The following is a 25,364-nucleotide window of genomic DNA, read 5'->3' as shown; positions in this document are numbered from 1 at the left end:
AAGATCGATCCAATACGTATATCATTCAGTTTGACAAAGTAGACATAAAATTTTGACAAAATTTTCTATAGAAAGCAAATTTTGACAAAAATTTCTAAAGAAATAAAATTTTAACAAAATTTTCTATAGAAATAAATTTTGACAAAATTTTCTATAGACATAAAATATTTGTAGATTATTTTTGGCTCGAGTGGCAACCATGATTATGAACCGAATAAAATTTGAACAAAATTTTCTATAGAAATAAAATTTTGACAAAATTTTCTATAGAAATAAAATTTTGACAATGATGAAAATTTTATTATGAACCGAATAAAATTTTAACAAAATTTTCTCTAGAAATAAAATTTTGACAAAATTTTCTATAGAAATAAAATTTTGGTAGATTATTTTTGGCTCTAGCGGCAACCATGATTTGAACCGATATGGACCAATTTTTGTGTGATTGGACCAATTTTGGTATGGTTGTTAGCGACCATATACTAACACCACGTTCCTAATTTGAACCGGATCGGATGAATTTTGCTCCTCCAAGAGGCTCCGGAGGTCAAATCTGGAGAACGTTTTATATGGGGGCTATATATAATTATGGACCGATATGGACCAATTCTGCCACGGTTGTTAAAGATCATATACTAACACCATGTTCCAAATTACAACCGGATTGGATGAAATTTGCTTCTCGTGGAGACTTCGCAAGCCAAATCTGGGGATCGGTTTATATGGGGGCTATATATAATTATGAACCGATGTGGACCAATTTTTGCATGGTTGTTAGAGACCATATACCAATATCATGTACCAAATTTCTGGCGGATCGGATGAAATTTGCTTCTCTTTGAGGCTCTGCAACCCAAATCTGGGGATCGGTTTATATGGGCGCTATATATAATTATGGACCGATGTGGACCAATTTTTGCACGGTTGTCAGAGACCATATACCAACATCATGTACCAAATTTCAGCCGGATCGGATGAAATTTGCTTCTCTTTTAGGCTCCGCAAGCCAAATCTGGGGATCGGTTTATATGGGGGCTATATATAATTATGGACCGATGTGGACCAATTTTTGCATGGTTGTTAGAGACCATATACCAACACCATATACCAAATTTCAGCCGGATCGGATGAAATATGCTTCTGTTAGAGGCTCCACAAGCCAAATCTGAGGGTTCCTTTATATGGGGGCTATACGTAAAAGTGGACCGATATGGCCCATTTTCAATACCATCCGACCTACATCGATAACAACTACTTGTGCCAAGTTTCAAGTCGATAGCTTGTTTCGTTCGGAAGTTAGCGTGATTTCAACAGACGGACGGACGGACGGACGGACATGCTTAGATCGACTCAGAATTTCACCACGACCCAGAATATATATACTTTATAGGGTCTTAGAGCAATATTTCGATGTGTTACAAACGGAATGACAAAGTTAATATACCCCCATCCTATGATGGAGGGTATAATAAGTAAAGTTAAAGGTCGGACGGGCCGACTATATAATACCCATCACCACTCACTGAATTAGTAAACATAAACATTTGTGGGCAATTAATGGTATGAAAAAAAAAACAAATAAGTAAAGTAAAAAGTCGGACGGGCCGACTATATAATACTCTACACCACTCACTGAATTAGTAAACATAAACATTTGTGGGGTATCAATGGTATGGATTTGGGAGATACACCGCATTTCCATATTTAAAACAAGTAAGGAACGTCTAAAGTCGAGCGGGGCCGACTATATTAAAGGGTGATACGGTCAAAATTTGGTCAATATAAACTTGACGTATTTCTTTCAATTTTGCATTTAAAAAACCTGAACGCCCCTCATTTTGAAGGTGTGTATGTGTAGAATGTTGCTCCTATTTTGATTTTGGAATTCACTCTTTAGTTGTCAAAATGCAGTCCAAGCAAGAAGAGCAGCGTATCAAAATTTTGCTCGCGCATCGCGAAAATCCGAGCTACTCGCACGCAAAGCTGGCAAAATCGCTAAAAGTTGCCAAATCAACCGTTACAAATGTAATTAAAGTGTTTGGGGAACGTTTGTCGACAGCCAGGAAGTCTGGATCGGGGGGAAATCGAAAACCGGAAGCCGCTGAGACGACAAAGAGAGTTTCCGGTAGTTTCAAGCAAAACCCTAACCTCTCTCTCCGAGATGCCGCAAATAAACTGGGTGTATCGTCTACAACCGTGCATCGAGCCAAAAAACGAGCCGGACTATCGACTTAGAAGAAGGTAGTGACTCCAAATCGCGATGATAAACAAAATACGACGGCCAAAGCGCGATCCCGGAGGCTGTACACGACGATGCAGACGAAGTTTGACTGCGTGGTAATGGGCGACGAAACCTACGTCAAAGCCGACTACAAGCAGCTTCCGTGACAGGAGTTTTATGCGGCAAATTTTGCACTTTCAAAGTTCGCAAGGAAATATCTGGTTTGGCAAGCCACCTGTACCTGTGACATGAAAAGCTGCATTTTCATAGCTTCCGGGACTGTCAACCAAGAAATTTACGTGAAAGAGTGTTTGAATAAACGTCTGCTGCCTTTCCTGAAGAAACACAGTTGTTCCGTACTGTTTTGGCCGGATTTGGCATCTTGCCATTACGGTAAAAAGGCCATGGAGTGGTACGCCGCCAACAACGTGCAGGTGGTTCCCAAGGACAAGAACCCTCCCAACACGCCAGAACTCCGCCCAATTGAGAAATACTGGGCTATTGTCAAGCGGAACCTAAAGAAGACCAAAAAAACTGCAAAGGACGAGCAGCAGTTCAAGGCAAACTGGTTTTCTGCGGCGAAGAAGGTGGACAAGGTGGCTGTACAAAATCTGAGGCCCGGCAATTCGGATTTGGAAAAGCGAAAGCCTAACTGAATATTTTTCCTGAATTTTATACTAATTGAACTTGAAAAAGAAATTTAATTTGATTTTTTAAATAAACGATTTCACCGATTTACACGTGTTTTCCCTTGACCAAATTTTGACCGTATCACCCTTTAATAGTCACTCTTGATGGTTATTATATCTTTAAGGTCTCTGCTATCTCGATCAACTTCATTTTACGGTCATTCAAAATCATTCTGTGGATTTTTTTGATGTTTTCGTTGGTAACCACTGCGTTCACCGTCCTCCGTGCTGATTTCACCATGCTTGAATTTTGCATACCAATCAATTATTGTTGATTTCCCTGGGGCAGAATCCGGAAACTCAGTATCAAGCCAAGTTTTTGCTTCCACCGTATTTTTCCCTTCAGAAAACAGTATTTTATCAAAACACGAAATTCCTTTTTTTTCATTGTTTCACAATAACAAAAGTTGCTTCACAAAAGACGCTCTATCTCACAAACTAATTGACGTACAGACGTCAAATTTTGACACGAATCATTTGAAGGTACTATATAAAAACAAGTATATACAGCACTAAGTTCGGCCGGGACGAATCTTAAATACCCACCACCATGAATCAAATATTAGAGTTTCCTTTGAAATTTCAGGAGGGCTTGAAGACTTGAGGACACTTCCCGAAGATAAATTTAAAGATTTCACCTATGAGGACTATATCAGATTCTGGATTTATGAGAACCATTTTTGTTTGAGTTTTAGAGGAATCATTAACATCTCTTGTAAGTGTGCAAGAAAATTATAAAATAACGTCTTGATTTGAAATCTTAAATCTGTAGAAATAAAATCTGGAAATTTTACATTGAGTTTCAAGCAATTTTCATGATCAGTGCGCCTTCTACACCTTCAAGAAGTGAAGTCGGTCTATATAGAGGCATTACCAAATGGACCGATAAAACCTTAATCCGATACACGTTTTTGTGACCCAAAAATACCAGAATATTTACAATTTCAGGCAAATCACATAAAAACTACGGTTTCTAGAAACCCAAGGAGTTAAATCGGTATATGGTTCTTATGGGGGCTATGCTAAAATATGGACCGATATTCACCGTTTTCGGCACACCTCTTTATGGTCCTAAAATACCTCTAAATTTCCAATTTCAGACAAATTGGATAAAACTACGGTTTCTATAAGCCCAAGACCCCAAATCGGGAGGTCGTTTTATATGGGGACCATACCAAAACATGGACCGATACTCACAATTTTTGGCACACGTATTTGTGGTCCTACAATACCTCTAGATTTCCAATCTCAGGTAAATTTAATAAAAACTGAGGTTTCTATAAGCCCAAGAAGTAAAATCGGGAGATCGGTCTATATGGGGGCTATACCAAAACATGGACCGATACTCACCATTTTGGGCACACCTCTTTATGGTCATAAAATACCTCTAGATTTAAAATATCAGGCATATTAGATAAAAACAACGATTTCTATAAGCCCAAGACCCCAAATCGGGAGGTCGGTTTATATGGGGACTATATCAAAACCTGGACCGATATAGCCCATCTTCGAACTTGACTTGCCTGCAGGCAAAAGACGAGTTTGTGCAAAATTTCAGCACGATTGCTTCATTATTGAAGACTGTAGCGTGATTACAACAGACAGACAGACGGACATCGTTATATCGTTTTAGAATTTCTCCCTGATCAAGAATATATATACTTTATATAGTCGGAAATCGATATTTCGATGTGTTACAAACGGAATGACAAACTTATTATACCCCCGTCACTATTCTATAGGGTGACTATAATAATATGCATTTAATACTAGCGACGCCACCTATGTGTCAGACCGGGGACTTATCAGCCAACCTGTTAAAAGTGGTAGTTTGAGGAATTCGCAATAGTTGGTGAAAACAAATTGAGCTCCACTTATGAGTCGAATGGATTAATGCTCATAATATAATTTTATTTAATTTAATGAAAGTTGAAAATATGTCGCTTTGATACCGTGGTACTTTGTTGTTTACTCAATAAGTACCAAAAAGTACAAAACTGTAAACTTCATAAACCCGGCATTAACTGAATAGCAGACCCTAATTGTGGTTATAATTCTCGGTAGTACTGCTGGCTTGAGTATTTCCACAAAAACATATTTGCGAAGTCGAAATTTTTTAAATTTTAACAATTTCTTAAAAGTCTTCTACAGTCCCCAACGTTTTATGCCTTAGTCCACATAATAAAGCACTCATATATATCGAGTCTCGATTTTACTTATAGAGGGTGTAGAAGCCGAATTTCTCATTCGATTTGTCTGGAATATAGATTTCGTTGTAAATGTTTCAGTATTACCGGAAGTACACCACGTAGAATATACATTTGTTGGGTATTTCTCCCATTTCCGCCCACACTTACAATTACAAAATCAAGGTAAAGCAGCAGTGGAGTATTTTCCTCGTAGGACATGCCATTGCAAAAATAAACAAAATTTCCACTTAATAATAATTGCTTACCAATTTTAACTAAGATACCTCCAAGATTATTTGGTAATAAGGGTTTTTTTTTTCTAGAGTATCTTATCAGCAATTAATGAACTGAATATCTTGCTATAGGTTGATCTCCTGATTAATGATTTAAAGGGATCCACTATAGTGTATACTAGTATATTATAGTATACACTATACTGTATAGTAGTAAATAGTGTATATTACAATTATAATTGTAATATACTGATATATCACAGAGTTAAGCAAATAGTCTGCCAGTGACAAATACAAACCATACTTCAATTTTGTTTTATTTTCACATCCCCGTATGAACCTAGATTTATAATGAATACATTTTTCTACCCCAAAACAACTTTTATCTGAGCAATTAAATCATTGCAAACTTTAATTTCAATGAGTTTGTTAGGCGCTTTGTAACACTTATCATATTGAAACTAATTACACTAAACTAAATTATATGAAAATTTAATGAATTCATGTGGTAAGGTTGTTTCAAATTCAAATTAATATCATATTCAAAAACTATCATCCTACAACACCGCTCAAATGTAATTGCTAGCTAACATAATAAATTGCTATTAACCATTTCAGTAACGTGTCATATATAAATTTGATTTATCTAACAGAAAACTTCAAACCCTCAAAGAAAAAAGACAAATGAACTATTTATTAAACACGCAACAAAAAAAAAAACAAAACGTTTTGGGAGCCACTGCACGGTTGTCACAGTTGGTAGAAGTCCACCAAAAATAGTAGATTTTTTACTGATTGAAAGATTGCTAAAATTTTTTCTATTTTTTGACACAATTTTCTATAGAAATAAAATTTTGTCAAAATTTTCAATAGAAATAACATTTTGGTACATTTTTCTAAAGAATTAAATTTTAAAAAAATTTTCTATAGAAATAAAATTTTGCCAAAATTTTCTATAGAAGTAAAATTTTCACAAAATTTTCTATAGATATAAAATATTGCTAAAATTTTCTATAGAAATAAAATTTTGATTAAATCTTATATTAAAATAAAATTTTAATAAAATTTCTTATAGACATAAAGTTTTGATAAAATTTTCAATAGAAATAAAATCATGGCAAAAATTTTTAAGGAAATAAAAAGTTGGCTAAATCTTCCATAGAAATAAAATTTTTATTTTCTATGTACCTAAATAAAATATTGACAAAATTTTCTATAGAAATAAAATTTTGACAAAATGTTTAATAGAAATAAAATTTTAAAATTGATAAATTTTCCCATAGAAATAAAATTTTAACAAATGTTTCTATAGAAAAAAAAATTTGACAAAATTTTCTATAGAAATAAAATTTTGATAAAATTTTCTATAGAAATAAAATTTTCTATAAAAATAAAATTTTGACAAACTTTTCTATAAAAATTATATTTTAACAGAATATTCTAAAGAAATCAAATGTTGACAAAATTTTCTATAGAAATAATATTTTGACAAAATGTTTAATAGAAATAAAATTTTAAAATTAACAAATTTTCCCATAGAAATAAAATTTTGACAAAATTTTCCATAGAAATAAAATTTTAACAAATGTTTCTATAGAAAAAAAATTTTGACAAAATTTTCTATAGAAATAAAATTTGTTCTATAGAAATAAAATTTTGACAAAATTTCCCACAGAAATAAAATTTTAACACATTTTTCTATAGAAATAAAATTTTGATAAAATATTTTATAGAAATAAATTTTTGTCAAAATTTTCTATAGAAATAAAATTTTGACAAAATTTTCTACAAAAATAAAATTATGACAAAATTTTCCATAGAAATAAAATTTTGATAAAATGTTTTATAGAAATAAAATTTTAACAAAATTTTCAATAGAAATAAAAATTTGACAAAATTTTCTAAAGAAATAAAATTTTGACAAATTTTCCATAGAAATAACATTGTGATTAAATCTTATATTAAAATTTTGATAAAATTTCTTATAGAAATAAAATTTTGGCAAAATTTTCAATAGAAATAAAATTTTGGCAAAATTTTCTAAGGCACAAAATTGACAAAATTTTCTGTAGAAATAAAATTTTGACAAAATTTTCTGTTGAAATTAAATTTTGAAATATTTTTTAATAGAAATAAGATTTTGACAAATGTTCTGTAGAAATAAAATAAAATTTTGACATAATTTTCTATAAAAATAAATTTTTGAAAAAAAAACCCATAGAAATAAAATGTTAACCAAATTTTCAATAGAAATAAAATTTTGACAAAATTTTCAATAGAAATAAAATTTTGAAAAATTTTCTAAACAAATAAAATTTTAACAAAATCTTCCGTGGGAATAAAATTTTGGTAAAATGTTTTATAGAAATAAAATATTGACAAAATTTTCTATAGAAATAAAATTTTGACCAAATTTTCCATAGAAATAAAATTTTGACAAAATTTTCTAAGGAAATAAAATTTCGACTAAATCTTCCCTAGAAATGAAATTTTGATTTTCTATAAAAATAAAATGTTGTCAAAAATTTTTGTAGAAATAAAACTTTGACAAAATTATCTATTGAAATAAAATTTTGACAAAATTTTATGTAGAAATAAAACTTTGACAAAATTTTCTATTGAAATAAAATTTTCTATTAGGTTAGGTTAGGTTATGTGGCAGCCCGATGTATCAGGCTCACTTAGACTATTCAGTCCATTGTGATACCACAGTGGTGAACTTCTCTCTTATCACTGAGTGCTGCCCGATTCCATGTTAAGCTCAATGACAAGGGACCTCCTTTTTATAGCCGAGTCCGAACGGCGTTCCACATTCCAGTGAAACCACTTAGAGAAGCTTTGAAACCCTCAGAAATGTCACCAGCATTACTGAGGTAGGATAATCCACCGCTGAAAAACTTTTTGGTGTTCGGTCGTAGCAGGAATCGAACCCACGACCTTGTGTATGCAAGGCGGGCATGCTAACCATTGCACCACGGTGGCTCCCAAAAAATTTTCTATTGAAATAAAATTTTCACAAAATTTTCTAAGGAAATAGAACTTTGACTAAATCTTCCATAGAAATAAAGTTTTGACAAAATTTTCTATAGAAACAAAATTTTGACAAAATTTTCTATAGAAATAAAATTTTGACAAAATTTCCTATAGAAATAAAATTTTGACAAAATTTTCCATAGAAATAAAATATTGACAAAATTTTCAATAGAAATAAAATTTTGACAAAATTTTCTAAACAAATAAAATTTTGACTACATCTTCCGTAGATATAAAATTTTGATAAAATGTTTTATAGAAATAAAATTTTGATAAAATTTTCTACAGAAATACAATTTTGACAAAATTTTCCATACAAATAAAATTTTGACAAAAATTTCTATTGAAATAAAATTTTCTGTAGAAATAAAATTTTGACAAAATTTTCTAAGGAAATAAAATTTTGAATAAATTTTCCATAGAAATACAATTTTGACAAAATTTTCTATAGAAAAAATTTTTTAACAAATTTTTCCATATTGACAAAATTTTCAACAGAAATAAAATTTTGACAAAATTTTCTATAGACATATAATTTTGCCAAATTTTCTAAACAAATAAAATTTGGACTAAATCTTCCGTAGAAATAAAATTTTGATAAAATGTTTTATAGAAATAAAATTTGGCAAAATTTTCTAAAGAAATAAAATGTTGACAAAATTTTCCATAGAAATAAAATTTTTAATAGAAATAAAATTTTGACAAAATTTTCCATAGAAATAAAATTTTGAAAAATTTTTTAATAGAAATAAAATTTTGACAAAATTTTCCATAGAAATAACATTTTGACAAAATTTTCTAAAGAAATAAAATTTAGACAAAATTTTCCATAGAAATAAAATTTTAACAATTTTTCTATAGAAATAAAATTTTGACAAAATTTTCCATAGAAATAAAATTTTGATAAAATTTTCTATAGAAATAAAATTTTGACAAAATTTTCCATAGAAGTAAAATTTTGACAAAATGTTTTATAGAAATAAAATTTTGACGAAATGTTCCATAGAAATAAAATTTTAACAAATTTTTCTATAGAAATAAAATTTTGACAAAATTTTCCATAGAAATAAAAGTTTGATAAAATGTTTTATAGAAATAAAATTTTGACAAAATTTTCTTTAGAAATAAAATTTTGACAAAATTTTCCATAGAAATAAAATTTTGACAAAATTTTCTATAGAAATAAAATTTTGAAAAAATTTTCTATAGCAATACAATTTTGATAAAATTTTCTATAGAAATAAAATGTTGACTAAATCTTCCATAGAAATAAAATTTTGATCAAATTTTTTATAGAAATAAAATTTTTAAAAAATTTTCAATAGAAATAAAAATTTGGCAAAATTTTCTAAAGAAATAAAATTTTGACAAAATTTTCCATAGATATAAAATTTTAACAAATTTTTCTATAGAAATAAAATTTTGACAAAATTTTCCATAGAAATAAAATTTTGACTAAATCTTCCGTAAAAATAAAATTTTGATAAAATGTTTTATAGCAATAAAATTTTGACAACATTTTCTAAATTTTCTAAGGAAATAAAATTTCGACTAAATCTTCCCTAGAAATAAAATTTTGATATTCTATAGAAATAAAATGTTGACAAAAATTTTTGTAGAAATAAAATTTTGACAAAATTTTCTGTAGAAATAAAATTTTGACAAAATTTTTGTATTGAAATAAAATTTTGACAAAATTTTCTAAGGAAATAAAATTTTGACAAAATTTTCTAAGGAAATAAAATTTTGACAAAATTTTCTATTGAAATAAAATTTTGGCAACATTTTCTATAGAAATAAATTTTCAAAATTGTATAATTTTAATTTTTGGTTTAGGCCATACTAACAAATTCTGCCTTTTTCTGCCTTTGTAGAAGTCAATATCTTTTAAACTTTGCAAAAGTATTAACTTTCTCTTGTTGGTGCAAAATACAAAATTTAAAACTTCAAACATTTTCAATTCAAGGGATAATTTATACAATCGAATAAATTTTCGGCTTTAGATGTGATCAAAAGAAATATTAAATAAACTTCTAAAATAAAATAATAAATTTCTTTTGAAGAAACATTTTTTTTAAATAACCACAAAAATTTGATCGAACACTGCAAAATAATATTTTTTTATTTTTGGTAAAATTTTCTTCAAATTTTGGTAGATTATTTTTGGCTCGAGTGGCAACCGTGAGCCACTGTGGTGAATGATTAGCATGCCCGCCTTGCATGCAAAGGGCCATAACCTATGATCCTTTGTACGCAATCCCAGTTTCGATTGACCACCTAGAAGTTTATCCCTTACCAAAAATGGTGGTGACATTTCTGAGTGTTTCAAAGCTTTTCTAAGTGGTTTCACTGCAATGTGGAACCCCGTTCGAACCCGTCTATAAAATGGAGGTCCCATTGATAAGCGAAAAGTTCACCACTTCTGGTTTCACATTGGACTGAATAGTATATGGTAAAAATAAACCTGTCACTAGACCTAACCAAACCTAACATAAACTTCAACATAGGATGGGTTTACACAACCAATTTACAATACAATTCGACCTACACTGAAAAAATTATTAACCTAATATCTATACAATCTAAATTTTATGACACTCAATTTACACAATATTAAGGACAAATTTCTAAATAAAAAATAAATTTATAAATTTTGATCCATATTTTGTTTTTCCTTAAATCTTGGAATTTACGCCCCTGTGTTAAAGTCGTATGTCTTTGGATATTTATACCGGGATTTTTTTTGTACGTGAATACCTTTATTAATTTATCGCAAAAAGAAAATGAAAACTCAATAAATGAAATCTGTATCTTAATTTTAATTTTATTGGTCCTAGATTTAAATTCAGATCGGTCTAAAAAATCTTTATTTGAAAGAAAACACATTTTTGGGTCAGAATCAATACCAAAATCCTTAAGGGAAGGTCAAAATCTTTGGATCCAAGCAAACTTTTTTTTGGGTGTTTGCTTGGAATCAATACAAAAAAAATTAATAAGCCGATAGCGAGACTGGGTAAGTTTTTTTCAGTGTACATCAATACATAGGAAGTTAGCGAGATTTCAACAGACGGACGGATATCGCTAAGTGGAGAGAAATCCCTATATATAGATATACTTTATGAGAGAAATATTTCGATGTGTGACAAACGACATGACAAAGTTAATATACCGCCCATCCTATAGTGGAGGGTATAATAAAAATTAGTCAAAACTTATTTTCTCCTCTACAATATCCGCTAGACAATTTTTGCCCTCATACATTTGACTTTTTCTCTCGAGTGTAAGAACACCTAAGTGTTCTAACGTACATTTGTGTACCTTGGTGATTTGGGGAATAGCAAAGCAAACGTTTTGTTGGTATTTGAATATAATTTCGCTGCTTTTATTGAAAATGCCCGTTTGTCGAATATAAATACATAAATACTGAAAACTGTATTTATTCGCTTTTTTTGTTTGTGCCAAATATATTTAACAATTATCATTCGAATATCAGAAAAATCTAATGAACACAACAAAAAAGAAGTGTTGTGTATGAGCCTTCGTTGTGGTGGTCTGCGTGCGACAAACACTCCAAAAATTTGGTCTTTTCACCCAGCCATCAGTCAGTAGTGAGCGGTCTTTGCTAAAAAGCGGTTGCTTGGCTTTAAACGACGACGAATTATTCTGGTGATTAAGCGGAACTACCGCCAAAAATACAGTCACTTTCTACTAAAATTTCCCCTCCCCTTAAACAGTGTCTTTGTTAAATCTTTACTAAATGCAATTAACACCTACACACAATCAAAAATATATCAAATATTTTGTTTTTTATTTCAATAACGACATAAAACAATGCAAATGTGAAAAAGTGAATTTAGAACAGTGAACTAAAAAGAAACCACATTTTTTTAACAAGAAAATGTTATTCTCCAAGCAACTAGAGAACTTGGAGAAATTTAAAAATCGAAAGTGTTGCATTCGGTTTTCTTCGCTCATGCAATAATCGCTACTCACTAATTATTGTAATCGATTTTTGAATACCACCTGAATGTGTCAATAATTGCAAATATTGAATAATTTATTGATCAATCCATTTATCACAATAATGTTAAGTGTTAACATTTTTAAACAGTTTTGGTCTAATGAGAAATCTTCGTCATCTCACACACTATGTTTGTGTGGGGCAAAAATGCGGGGGAAAAACGAAATGGATTTATATTAAAAATCAATTCGATGATCTGTTTGATGTGAATCTCGTTTTTTTTTTTAATTCGAAAGAAATTTAAAAGAAATTATTAACCCATTTAAGGATAATAGGACACGTCACCATAATAGCCTCCAAATAACAGAAGTAAACATTTTACTGCAATGGTAATTCGAACCGATGCCGTTTTACTTTTCCACTTCCATAACAGTTATATATAATAACTAATCGAACCCGGCCCGCTTCACTGCGCCTTCATGATTTTTGTAAACTGAGAGACTATTTGGTAAAAAATATTTCATTTTTAGGGAAGAACCATATCCTTCACAGAATATTTCGTAGGATATATATATATATATATATATATATATATATATATATATATATATATATATATATATATATATATATATATATATATATATATATATATATATATATATATATATATATATATATATATATATATATATATATATATATATATATATATATATATATAAGCCCACGTACGATACATGGTTCCCGGTGAACACAACATTTTTCTTTCATCTGTGGTTTATTTATCTTGAATTGGTGTTACCCATAGCATTTTTAGTCGTTCAGCAGAATTGACGCTTATTTTTAAGGGAGATTTCACTCATGGAAGTATTTAAATTTTTGCGAATAATAATATAAGCAAATCAATAATCAAAATTCCATCAAGTTATCAACCAAAAAAAGTAAACCGAAGAACTCTTTTAAAGAGTAGGACCTACGAAGTCCCTTTACCTTTTTCTTCCTCCTGTGAGGAATCCATGGAGGAAGATAAAAACACTCAATGTTTCCTGCAAATTAAGTGAGAGAAAGTAAATATTTAAAAGTTCTAAAAATATAATCATAACATTTTTTAAAATGTGGGTTACAGGGACGATGCCTTTCCGAGTATTTACCGGAAAATGAAGCACCATCTATGTTGTCTGTCAATAAACGGAAAGGAGCGTCTCATCCCGGGCGAATATCAAGAAATTTAACAAGTATATACAGCCGTAAGTTCGGCCAGGCCGAATCTTATGTACCCTTCACCATGGATTGCGTAGAAACTTCTACGAAAGACTGTCATCCACAAATTTCAACTCACTCGGATGAAATTTGCTCCTCCAAGAGGCTCCAAAACCAAATCTCGGGATCGGTTTATATGGAGGCTATAAATGATTATGGACTGATATGGACCACTTTTGGCATGGTTGTTAAATATCATATACTACCACCACGTACCAAAATTTCAACCAGATCGGATGAATTTTGCTTCTCCAAAAGGCAGCGGAGGTCAAATCTGCCGATCGGTTTATATGGGAGCTATATATAATTATGGACTGATAGGAACCAATTCCTGCATGGTTGTTGGATGCCATATACTAATATCACGTACCAAATTTCAACCGAATGGGAAGAATTTTGCTCTTCCAAAGTGCTCCGGAGGTCAAATCTGGGGATCGGTTTATATGGGGCCTATATATAATTATGGACCGATTTCGACCACTTTCTGCATTGGTGTTTGAGGCCATATATTAACACCACGTACCAAATTTCAACAGAATCAGACGAATTTTGGTCTTCCAAGAGGCTCCGGAGGTCAAATCTGGTGATCGGTTTATATGGGGGCTATATATAATTATGGACCGATATGGACCAATTTTTGCATGGTCATTAACCATATACTAACATCACGTACCAAATTTCAGCCGCATCGGATGAAATTTTTTTCCCTTAGAGGCTCTGCAAGCCAAATCGGGGGATCGGTTTATATGGGGGCTATATATAATTATGGACCGATATTTGCATGGTTGTTAGAGACCATATACTAACATCACGTACCAAATTTCAGCCGGATCGGATGAAATTTGCTTCTCTTAGAGGCCTCGCAAGCCAAATTTGGGGGTCCGTTTATATGTGGGCTATACGTAAAAGTGGACCGATATGGCCCATTTGCAATACCATCCGACCTACATCAATAACAACTACTTGTGCGAAGTTTCAAGTCGATAGCTTGTTTCGTTCGGTAGTTAGCGTGATTTCAACAGACGGACATGCTCAGATCGACTCAGAATTTCTCCACGACCCAGAATATATATACTTTATGGGGTCTTAGATCAATATTTCGATGTGTTACAAACGGAAGGACAAAGTTAATATACCCCCCATCCTATGGTGGAGGGTATAATAATTAGCTCCCATAAAGGACCATGTTTAGGTTAGGTGGCAGCCCGATGTATCAGGCTCACTTAGACTATTCAGTCCATTGTGAACTTCTCTCTTATCACTGAGTGCTTCCCGATTCCATGTTAAGCTCAATGACAAGGGATCTCCTTTTTATAGCCGAGTCCGAACGGCGTTCCAAATTGCACTGAAACCACTTAGAGAAGCTTTGAAACCCTCATACATTTGACTTTTTCTCTCGAGTGTAAGAACACCTAAATGTTCTAACGTACATTTGTGTACCTTGGTGATTTGGGGAATAGCAAAGAAAGAAATTTAATAATTAGCTCCCATAAAGGACCATGGTTAGGTTAGGTAGTAACCCGATGTATCAGGCTCACTTAGACTATTCAGTCCATTGTGATACCACATTGGTGAACTTCTCTCTTATCACTGAGTGCTGCCGATTCCATGTTAAGCTCAATGACAAGGGACCTCCTTTTTATAGCCGAGTCCGAACGGCGTTCCAAATTGCACTGAAACCACAGATAAGCTTTGAAACCCTCAAAAATGTCACCAGCATTACTGAGGTGGGGTATTCCACAGCTGAAAAACTTTTTGGTGTTCGGTCGAAGCAGGAATCGAACCCACGAACCCTTGTGTACGCAAGGCGGGCATGCTAACCATTGCACCACGGTGGCTCCCTAAAGGACCATCCTCTACCTTCCAAGCATATTTCAAGAAAATCAGAAAACTTTAAATTTTCCAAGAAAATAGAACAAAGAGGAGGTGTACATACTCCACCAGATATCAAACAAGTATACACAGCAGTAAGTTCGGCCGGGCCGAATCTTAAATACCCATCACCATGAACCAAATATTAGGGTTTCCTTTGAAATTTCAGGAGGGCTTGAGGACTTGAGGGCACTTCCCGATGATAAATTTAAAGATTTCACCTATGAGCACTATATCAAATTCTGGATTTATAAGAACCATTTTTGTTTGAGTTTTAGAGGAATCATTAACATCTCTTGTAAGTGTGCAAGAAAATTATAAAATAACGTCTTGATTTGAAATCTTAAATCTGTAGAAATAAAATCTGGAAATTTTACATTGAGTTTCAAGCAATTTTCATGATCAGTGCGCCTTCTATACCCTAAAGAATTGAAGTCGGTCTATATGGAGGCATTATCAAATGGACCGATAAAAACTTAATCCGATACACGTTTTTGTGAGCCTAAAATAATATATTTATAAAATATTTACAATTTCAGGCAAATCAGATAAAAACTACGGTTTCTAGAAACCCAAGGCATTAAATCGGGAGATCGTTCTTATGGGGGCTATACTAAAATATGTACCGATACTCACCGTTTTCGGCACACCTCTTTATGACCCGAAAATACCTCTAGATTTCCAATTTCAGGCAAATACGATAAAAACTTCGGATTCTAGAAGCCCAAGAAGTAAAATCGGGAAATAGGTCTATATGGGGGCTATACCAAAATATGGCCGATACTCACCATTTTCGGCACACCTCTTTATGGTCCTAAAATACCTCTAGATTTCCAATTTCAGACAAATTGGATAAAAACTACGGTTTCTATAAGCCCAAGACCCCAAATCGGGAGGTCGTTTTATATGGGGACCATACCAAAACATGGACCGATACTCACAATTTTTGGCACGCGTATTTGTGGTCCTACAATACCTCTAGATTTCCAATTTCAGGTAAATTGCATAAAAACTGCGGTTTCTATAAGCCCAAGAAGTAAAATAGGGAGATCGGTCTATATGGGGGCTATACCAAAATATGGACCGATACTCACAATTTTTGGCACACGTATTTGTGGTCCTACAATAGCTCTAGATTTCCAATTTCAGGTAAACTGAATAAAAACTGCGGTTTCTATAAGCCCAAGAAGTAAAATCGGGAGATCAGTCTATATGGGGGCTATACCAAAACATGGACCGATACTCACCATTTTTGGCACACCTCTTTATGGTCATAAAATACCTCTAGATTTCAAATTTCAGGCAAATTGGATAAAAGCAACGATTTCTATAAGCCCAAGACCCCAAATAGGGAAGTCGGTTTATATGGGGACTATATCAAAACCTGGACCTATATAGCCCATCTTCGAACTTGACCTGCCTGCAGGCAAAAGACGAGTTTGTGCAAAATTTCAGCACGATTGCTTCATTATTGAAGACTGTAGCGTGATTACAACAGACAGACAGACGGACATCGTTATATCGTCTTAGAATTTCTCCCTGATCAAGAATATATATACTTTATATAGTCGGAAATCGATATTTCGATGTGTTACAAACGGAATGACAAACTTATTATACCCCAGTCACCATTCTATAGTGGGTATAATTAATGGATACATTCATTTTTTTAATCAAACTAAGAACACAAAGTTAGTTAAGAAAATGAGTGAAAATGTTCACTGTATTTTTAACAATTAATTGATTCACTTAACAATTTAATTAAAAAATGTAATTGTTGTCGATTACAAAACTCTTTTAATTGTTTAATTGTTTGGGCTTAAAAAGTTTATTTAAAATTGGATTGAAGTTTAGCTAAATAATTAATTAAATCAATTAAGAAAGAATTGTTTTTTGCAATCAACAGCAATCAAAAAATTATTTGAAATTTTCAAATCAAATCAATTTTTTTAATCAAAAATATTTGATTAAAAAATGAATACTGCAATTGATACTATCATTTTCGTGATTGAAGACATTTCAATTAAAAAATTAATTGAATCAATTAATTTTGTGATTGAATCAGTAACAAAACGCTGTATGTGTTCAAACTAGGGCTGTCACCCAAGATAAATCCCGTTCCGAAAATCCCCGGATTTCCTTGGATTTTTTATTATACCCTCCATCATAGGATGGGGGTATATTAACTTTGTCATTCCGTTTGTAACACATCGAAATATTGCTCTAAGACCCCATAAAGTATATATATTCTGGGTCGTGGTGAAATTCTGAGTCGATCTAAGCATGTCCGTCCGTCCGTCCGTCCGTCCATCCGTCTGCTGAAATCACGCTAACTTCCGAACGAAACAAGCTATCGACTTGAAACTTGGCACAAGTAGTTGTTATCGATGTAGGTCGGATGGTATTGAAAATGGGCCATATCGGTCTACTTTTACCTATAGCCCCCATATAAAGGCACCCTCAGATTTGGCTTGTGGAGCCTCTAACAGAAGCATATTTCATCCGATCCGACTGAAATTTGGTATATGGTGTTGGTATATGGTCTCTAACACCCATGCAAAAATTGGTCCACATCGGTCCATAATTATATATAGCCCCATATAAACCGATCCCCAGATTTGGCTTGCGGAGCCTAAAAGAGAAGCAAATTTCATCCGATCCGGCTGAAATTTGGTACATGGTGTTGGTATATGGTCTCTAACAACCATGCAAAAATTGGTTCACATCGGTCCATAATTATATATAGCCCCCATATAAACCGATCCCCAGATTTGGCTTGCGGAGCCTCTAAGAGAAGAAAATTTCATCCGATCCGGCTGAAATTTGGTACATGATGTTGGTATATGGTCTCTAACAACCATGTAAAAATTGGTTCATATCGGTCCTTAATTATATATAGCCCCCATATAAACCGATCCCCAGATTTGGCTTGTGGAGCCTCTAAGAGAGGCATATTTCATCCGATCCGGCTGAAATTTGGTACATGGTGTTGGTATATGGTCTCTAACAACCATGCAAAAATTGGTCCACATCGGTCCATATTTATATATAGACCCCATATAAACCGATCTCCAGATTTGTCTTGCGAAGCCTCAAAAAGGAGCGAATTGCATCCGATCCGGCTGAAATTTGGTACATGGTATTGGTATATGGTCTCTAACAACCGAGATTTGGGTTGCGGAGCCTCAAAGAGAAGCAAATTTCATCCGATCCGCCTGAAATTTGGTATTTGTATATGGTCTCTACACGGTTGAAAAAGACTGTTTTTCATATGTTTGGCTATAAACATTATATGTTTGGAACACAAATTTTTAAACACAATATTTTTGAGTGCAAGCATATAATGTTCATAAACTAGCATAACATGTTTGGGACATATATGTTAATATGTTAGAACATATTATGTTTGGGACATAAAATGTTTGTAAATATAATATGCTTGGATGCAAACATATATTAATTTAGAAATAGCCTATAAACATATATGTGTTTAGTAGCTTGGAGCGCTATTTAACAGGGAGCGATATTGAATTAAGTTGGTGGTTGTTGCTTGTTATTACAAAATTAACATTTTATTTTTCCTTGGGCAATTGATCAGCTACTTCTTTGATCCTTACAAACTGTGTGGTCCGCTGTTCGAATCCCCGTCCGGCAAAAGGTAAAATTAAAATAAAAAAAATCATAGAATTGAATAATTTCTTCTACAATGTTTGTATTACAGAAAAAGGTGCTAAGAACTAAAAAATCTCGTGGAAGTGAGAAAGATGTGGGGGAATATACAATTAGGCAGAAACAAAAGTTTGAGCATTCAGGTCGAAAACCTATGTTGTTAGCACCTATATTACCTGTTTATTTTCATAATTCATTATGATTGTAAATATATAAATAAATAAATAAAATTTTGAGCACAATATTGTTTGGGAGAATTTTGTTTAAGCATATAATATTTTTGGGTGCAAAATGCTTCCAAACATATTATATGTTCACATAATACCATATTGTTTTTTGGAAGACAACATTATTGAATTTGGATGCAAAAATACAAAATGTTTGGAACTTCGACTACCCAAACATATATTGTTTAGACCAATATGCTTTCAAACATATTATATATTGGAAGAGATCAAACATATAAATGTTTGGGCAATACCCAAAAATGTATATGCTTGAAGCAAAATATGTTTGGGAGTATATGTTACAGAAGCGATTTTTTGTGAGCGTGTAACAACCATGCAAAAATTGATAAACATCGGTTCATAATTATATATAGCCCCCATATAAAACGATCCCCAGATTTGGCTTGCGAAGTCTCAAAGAGAAGCAAATTGCCGGAATTGGTCCATATCGGTCCATAATTATATATAGCCCCAATATAAAACATTCTCCAGATTTGACCTCCGGAGCCTCTTGGAGGAGCAAAATTCATCCGATCCGGTTCAAATTAGGCACGTGGTGTTAGTATATGGTCGCTAACAACCATACCAAAATTGGTCCAATCACACAAAAATTGGTCCATATCGGTTCATAATCCTGGTTTCCACTAGAGCCAAAAATAATCTACCAAAATTTTATTTCTATAGAAAATTTTGTCAAAATTTTATTTCTATAGAAAATTTTGTCAAAATTTTATTTCTAGAGAAAATTTTGTTAAAATTTTATTCGGTTCATATTAAAATTTTCATCATTGTCAAAATTTTATTTCTATAGAAAATTTAGTCAAAATTTTATTTCTATAGAAAATTTTGTTCAAATTTTATTCGGTTCATAATCATGGTGTCCACTCGAGCCAAAAATAATCTAACAAGATTTTATTTCTATAGAAAATTTTGTCAAAAGTTTATTTCTATAGAAAATTTTGTTAAAATTTTATTTCTGTAGAAATTTTTGTCAAAATTTTCTTTCTATAGAAAATTTTGTCAAAATTTTTATTTCTATAGAAAATTTTGTGAAAATTTTATTTCTATAGAAAATTTTGTTAAAATTTTATTTCTGTAGAAAATTTTGTCAAAATTTTATGTCTACTTTGTCAAACGGAATTATAAACGTATTGGATCGATCTTTTTTGATTTAATATATACCACGTATGGACTTACATACAATTTAGAAGATGGTGTTAGGAGGTTTTAAGATACCTTGCCATCGGCAAGCGTTACCGCAACTTAAGTAATTCGATTGTGGATGGCAGTGTTTAGATTCTACGCAATCCATGATGGAGGGTACATAAGCTTCGGCCTGGCCGAACTTACGGCCGTATATACTTGTTTTGTATTCTAAGCAAATTTCGCATTCGTATTTTGAAGACAAGAAATTTTTGGCCCCATGCTGCCAGAATTTTGTTTATAGTCAAATATACCTGCATACATGTTTTGTTAATGTCATAATAGAAATTCGTAAATAACACTATTGTATATAAAAAAAAATTTTGAAATTGATTTAAAATAAAGACAAAAATATCGAGAAAGATGGTCCTCATGATTGATGGATAAGAACTCCTTCAATTATTCATGTAAGTCGTTAGATATTTTCCCATAGTTTGAAGCAAAAATTGACAACTTTGCAGGTTCTCTTTGTTTACATCTTGACCGACAATCAAAATTGCCATATGGTGGCTAACATTGTGGTTTTTGTTTCTGTGCGAGCCTAACCCGAGCATTGATAATTATGGCTAAGTGGCCTAGCACCTTGAACTGTGAAAATTTTGTTATATCCTCCTAACATACATATACCATCTTCCTATTCCATCCTGCTGATATAATAATCCCAGTACTTCCCAATCTTGAAATTCACTATCTTTCCGATGAATGGCACCTCTTACCTATAATGAAAATAATATTGACGTGAGATCAAAGATTTCATGTTCTTAAAATACGATTGCTTTACTTGGCATAGAAGACGCATTTTTCCAATATAAAGATATTTGTCTTGTCCAAAAGCCAATCAACTTTTCATTAAGTCATTTTGTCCTTAGAATTAAGCGACCCGATTTAAAAATGGGAATAGGTATTGACATGAAAGAAAATTTTGTTTGACCAAGGTCAACTTGACTAATAATAATTCTGAAAAATTCTTGAAAACCAATTAAATCGTCTTTAAATTTGTTTACTTTTTGCATATGTTATAATATAACGCAAAAAATCGTTCAAAAATAGACGTTCAAATGGGGGGTATATTAACTTTGTCATTCCGTTTGTAATACATCAAAATATTGATCTAAGACCCCATAAAGTATATATATTCTGGGTCGTGGAGAAATTCTGAATCGATCTGAGTATGTCCGTCCGTCTGTTGAAATCACGCTAACTTCCGAACGAAACAAGCTATCGACTTGAAACTTGGCACAAGTAGTTGTTATTGATGTAGGTCGGATGGTATTGCAAATGGGTCCACTTTTACGTATAGCCCCCATATAAACCGACCCCCAAATTTGGCTTGCGATGCCTCTAAGAGAAGCAAATTTCATCCGATCCGGCTGAAATTTGGTACATGTTGTTAGTATATGGTCTCTAACAACCATGCAAAAATTGGTTCACATCGGTCCATAATTATATATAGCCCCTATATAAACCGATTCCCAGATTTGGTTTGCGGAGCCTCTAAGAGAAGCAAATTTCATCCGATCCGGCTGAAATTTGGTACATGGTGTTAGTATATGGTCTCTAACAACCGTGCAAAAATTGGTCCACATCGGTCAATAATTATATATAGCCCCCATATAAACCGATCCCCCGATTTGACCACCGGAGCCTCTAAGAGAAGCAAATTTCATCCGATCCGGCTGAAATTTGGTACATGGTGTTAGTATATGGTCTCTAACAACCATGCAAAAATTGGTCCACATCGGTCAATAATTATATATAGCCCCCATATAAACCGATCCCCCGATTTGGCTTGCAGAGCCTCAAAGAGAAACAAATTTCATCCGATCCGGCTGAAATTTTGTACGTGATGTTAGTATATGGTCTCTAATGACCATGCAAAAATTGGTCCATATCGGTCCATAATTATATATAGCCCCCATATAAACCGATCACCAGATTTGACCTCCGGAGCCTCTTGGAAGACCAAAATTCATCTGATTCAGTTGAAATTTGGTACGTGATGTTAATATATGGCCTCAAAGACACATGCAAAAATTGGTCGATCTCGGTCCATAATTATATATAAGCCCCATATAAACCGATCCCCCGATTTGACCTCCGGGGCACTTTGGAAGAGCACAATTCTTCCCATTCGGTTGAAATTTGGTACGTGATGTTAGTATATGGTATCCAACAACCATGCAGGAATTGGTTCCTATCAATCCATAATTATATATAGCTCCCATATAAACCGATCGGCAGATTTGGCCTCCGGTGCCTTTTGGAGAAGCAAAATTCATCCGATCTGGTTGAAATTTGGTACGTGGTGGTAGTATATGATATTTAACAACCATGCCAAAAGTGGTCCATATCAGTCCATAATCATTTCATAAGAGTAAGTTGAAATTTGTGGATGACAGTCTTTCGTAGAAGTTTCTACGCAATCCATGGTGGAGGGTACATAAGATTCGGCCTGGCCGAATTTACGGTCATATATACTTGTTTTATTTGAAACATAACATAATTTCTACTTGAAGTCGAGTCTGAATTTGGAAACTTAAGTTGTCGTTAACACATTTTAAAGGACTTTTATGACACATGGAAAAATCTGAAAAACAAATAAATTAAAATATGTTTCCGAGAATCCAGTACGCAAAATTCAAACTTAAAAGAGAATTGTGTCTTATGTTAAAAGTATCCTTATCTCAATTCTCCCCTCCTTTGGCTCGGAATAAATACCAAAGTCATTAGTATAAATACAAAACCAGGTATGCTTTTATTTCAGTGCACATAAGATACTACTCAAATAATGAATTAGACACACACTTACCCCTAGACTCAAGAAAAAAAGTTTACTTGGATCCAAAGATTTTGACCTTCCTTTAAAGATTTTGGTATTGATTCCGAGCCAACGATGAGAATTCCTAAAAAAACGATTTTTTTGCGACCTATCTGGCTTTAAATCTAGGATCTATAAAATTAAAATGAGCATACAGATCTCAATTACCGAATTTTCATTCTATTGTTCCGTTATATTAATAAAGCTATTCACGTACAAAATCCAAATTATGACGGATACTTCGAAGTAAAAAATATTTTCCTAATTCCAAAAAAACTTTAAGCCAAAGATGCTAAATCCTCGAAATAAGTCTTAGCCTATACTTGAAGCGTTTTTATCTTAAATCTAAAGATTCACTATTTCAGTAAATTTAAGAACGATTCCTTTAGGTCAAAAATGTGTTTCTTTACTTTAAGGAAAATTTGCCTTATTTTAACCTAAGGCAAATTTTCCTTAAAGTAAAGGAAACTTTAACAAAGAAACGCAAATTTTAAAAAGGTGTCTCCTAAATTTAATGAAAAAAAAATTTGAAGCCAATATTATAAACCTTCTTTTAATTAAAATTTCATTATTTAAACAAAAATTGTCCTTAATAGTACGTAAATTGCGCTAAAATCCTAAAATTGAGGTTGCGTAATCTTTAATATCACGTAAATATTTTTTTCAGTGTATATTCATAGTAATTTACTGATAGTTTATCGAAAGAATTTGTATGGTGTCATATCAAAATTTTGAATATGATTCCAGAGCAGTACGTTTGAAGCTTAATGAAACTATTCCAGCAAATATTCGAACCAAGCTTTTACCTAAACGTAAATTCCATGCAAAGGCATTTTAATTAAATATAAGCTAAAACAATAACTAATGAACGCAAACAAATTCTTTCTTCAAAATTATATATTCAAAACACTTGTCTTAACAATAATCTGCGATTTTCAATTTGAGCTGAACATTTTGTTTTTTTTTCATATTTTGTTTTGTCGTATGGTGAAATCATTTCATTACACTTAAGGAGGAATTACATACCATGCGTTAATACGTCCGTTGATTGAAGAGTTGAATTTTCTCTTTGAAAGCAACAGTTTTGTTAGAGTTTGTTAGAGGAGCCACCGTGGTGCAATGGTTAGCATGCCCGCTTTGCATACACAAGGTCGTGGGTTCGATTCCTGCTACGACCGAACACCAAAAAGTTTTTCAGCGGTGGATTATCCCACCTCAGTAATGCTGGTGACATTTCTGAGGGTTTCAAAGCTTCTCTTAATGGTTTCACTGGAATGTGGAACGCCGTTCGGACTCGGCTATAAAAAGGAGGTCCCTTGTCATTGAGCTTAACATGGAATCGGGCAGCACTCAGTGATAAGAGAGAAGTTCACCACTGTGGTATCACAATGGACTGAATGGTCTAAGTGAGCCTGATACATCGGGCTGCCACATAACCTAACCTAACCTAACCTAGAGTGCTTCAAACTGAAAATCAACTCTTCCATCAACGCACGGATTACCGCATGATATCTAATTCAACCTTTACTTTTGGAGTATTACAACAGAAAGTGATTTAAGACCCATTTAGGGTCCAGTTCTAACCTACTCCAAAAACAACGAAACAAACTCTGAGTAAATCCTACATTTTATGCAAGACAAAAACAAACCATCAAACCAAATTTTTAATTTTCCCATTTCAATGCAAATTTAGCAAAAAATTAAGCAAATTTCTCCATCGTGTGGGGTTACATATGTCTAACCCATTTGGTTCGTTGCCGTCAATTCAGTTTGACTCGGAGTACAGGCAGTGCGTTTCCTCGTATTTAACGGTTGTTGGTCAAAATGTCTCGTAATTTTCTATTGGCATAGGGCAAATTTTTAGCAGTGGGTCAAAGTGGGTCGTCACATCCCACACAGAAAAAATATTTTTTTATTTTCAATCAAAATCCAATTAATTTTGTAGTGATCCAATAAATTTTTAATTGATATTACATTTTCACAGAA

At 32.6% G+C, this 25,364-nt stretch overlaps 2 protein-coding genes across 4 annotated transcripts in view; one reads left to right on the top strand and one right to left on the bottom strand.

Moving 5' to 3' along the window:
• Adgf-D (Adenosine deaminase-related growth factor D) overlaps positions 1-25,364 on the bottom strand; it is an 83,398-nt gene that overhangs the window by 31,009 nt on the left and 27,025 nt on the right. The window lies entirely within an intron of this gene.
• The window catches only part of Adgf-C (Adenosine deaminase-related growth factor C), a 31,066-nt gene continuing 17,641 nt past the window's right edge, over positions 11,940-25,364 (top strand). The window contains exon 1 of one of the 2 annotated variants that reach the window (XM_075292302.1): positions 11,940-12,031. The gene's annotated coding sequence lies outside the window, so the exon portion shown is untranslated. Of the gene's footprint in view, positions 12,032-20,859; positions 20,968-25,364 lie in introns of those variants that run through there. The other variant, XM_075292303.1, reaches the window with a different exon arrangement.

This window comes from Haematobia irritans, chromosome 1, assembly GCF_050003625.1.
Source record: "Haematobia irritans isolate KBUSLIRL chromosome 1, ASM5000362v1, whole genome shotgun sequence".
Taxonomy (NCBI): Eukaryota; Metazoa; Arthropoda; class Insecta; order Diptera; family Muscidae; genus Haematobia; species Haematobia irritans.
This window is presented reverse-complemented; position numbering and strand designations above follow the sequence as displayed.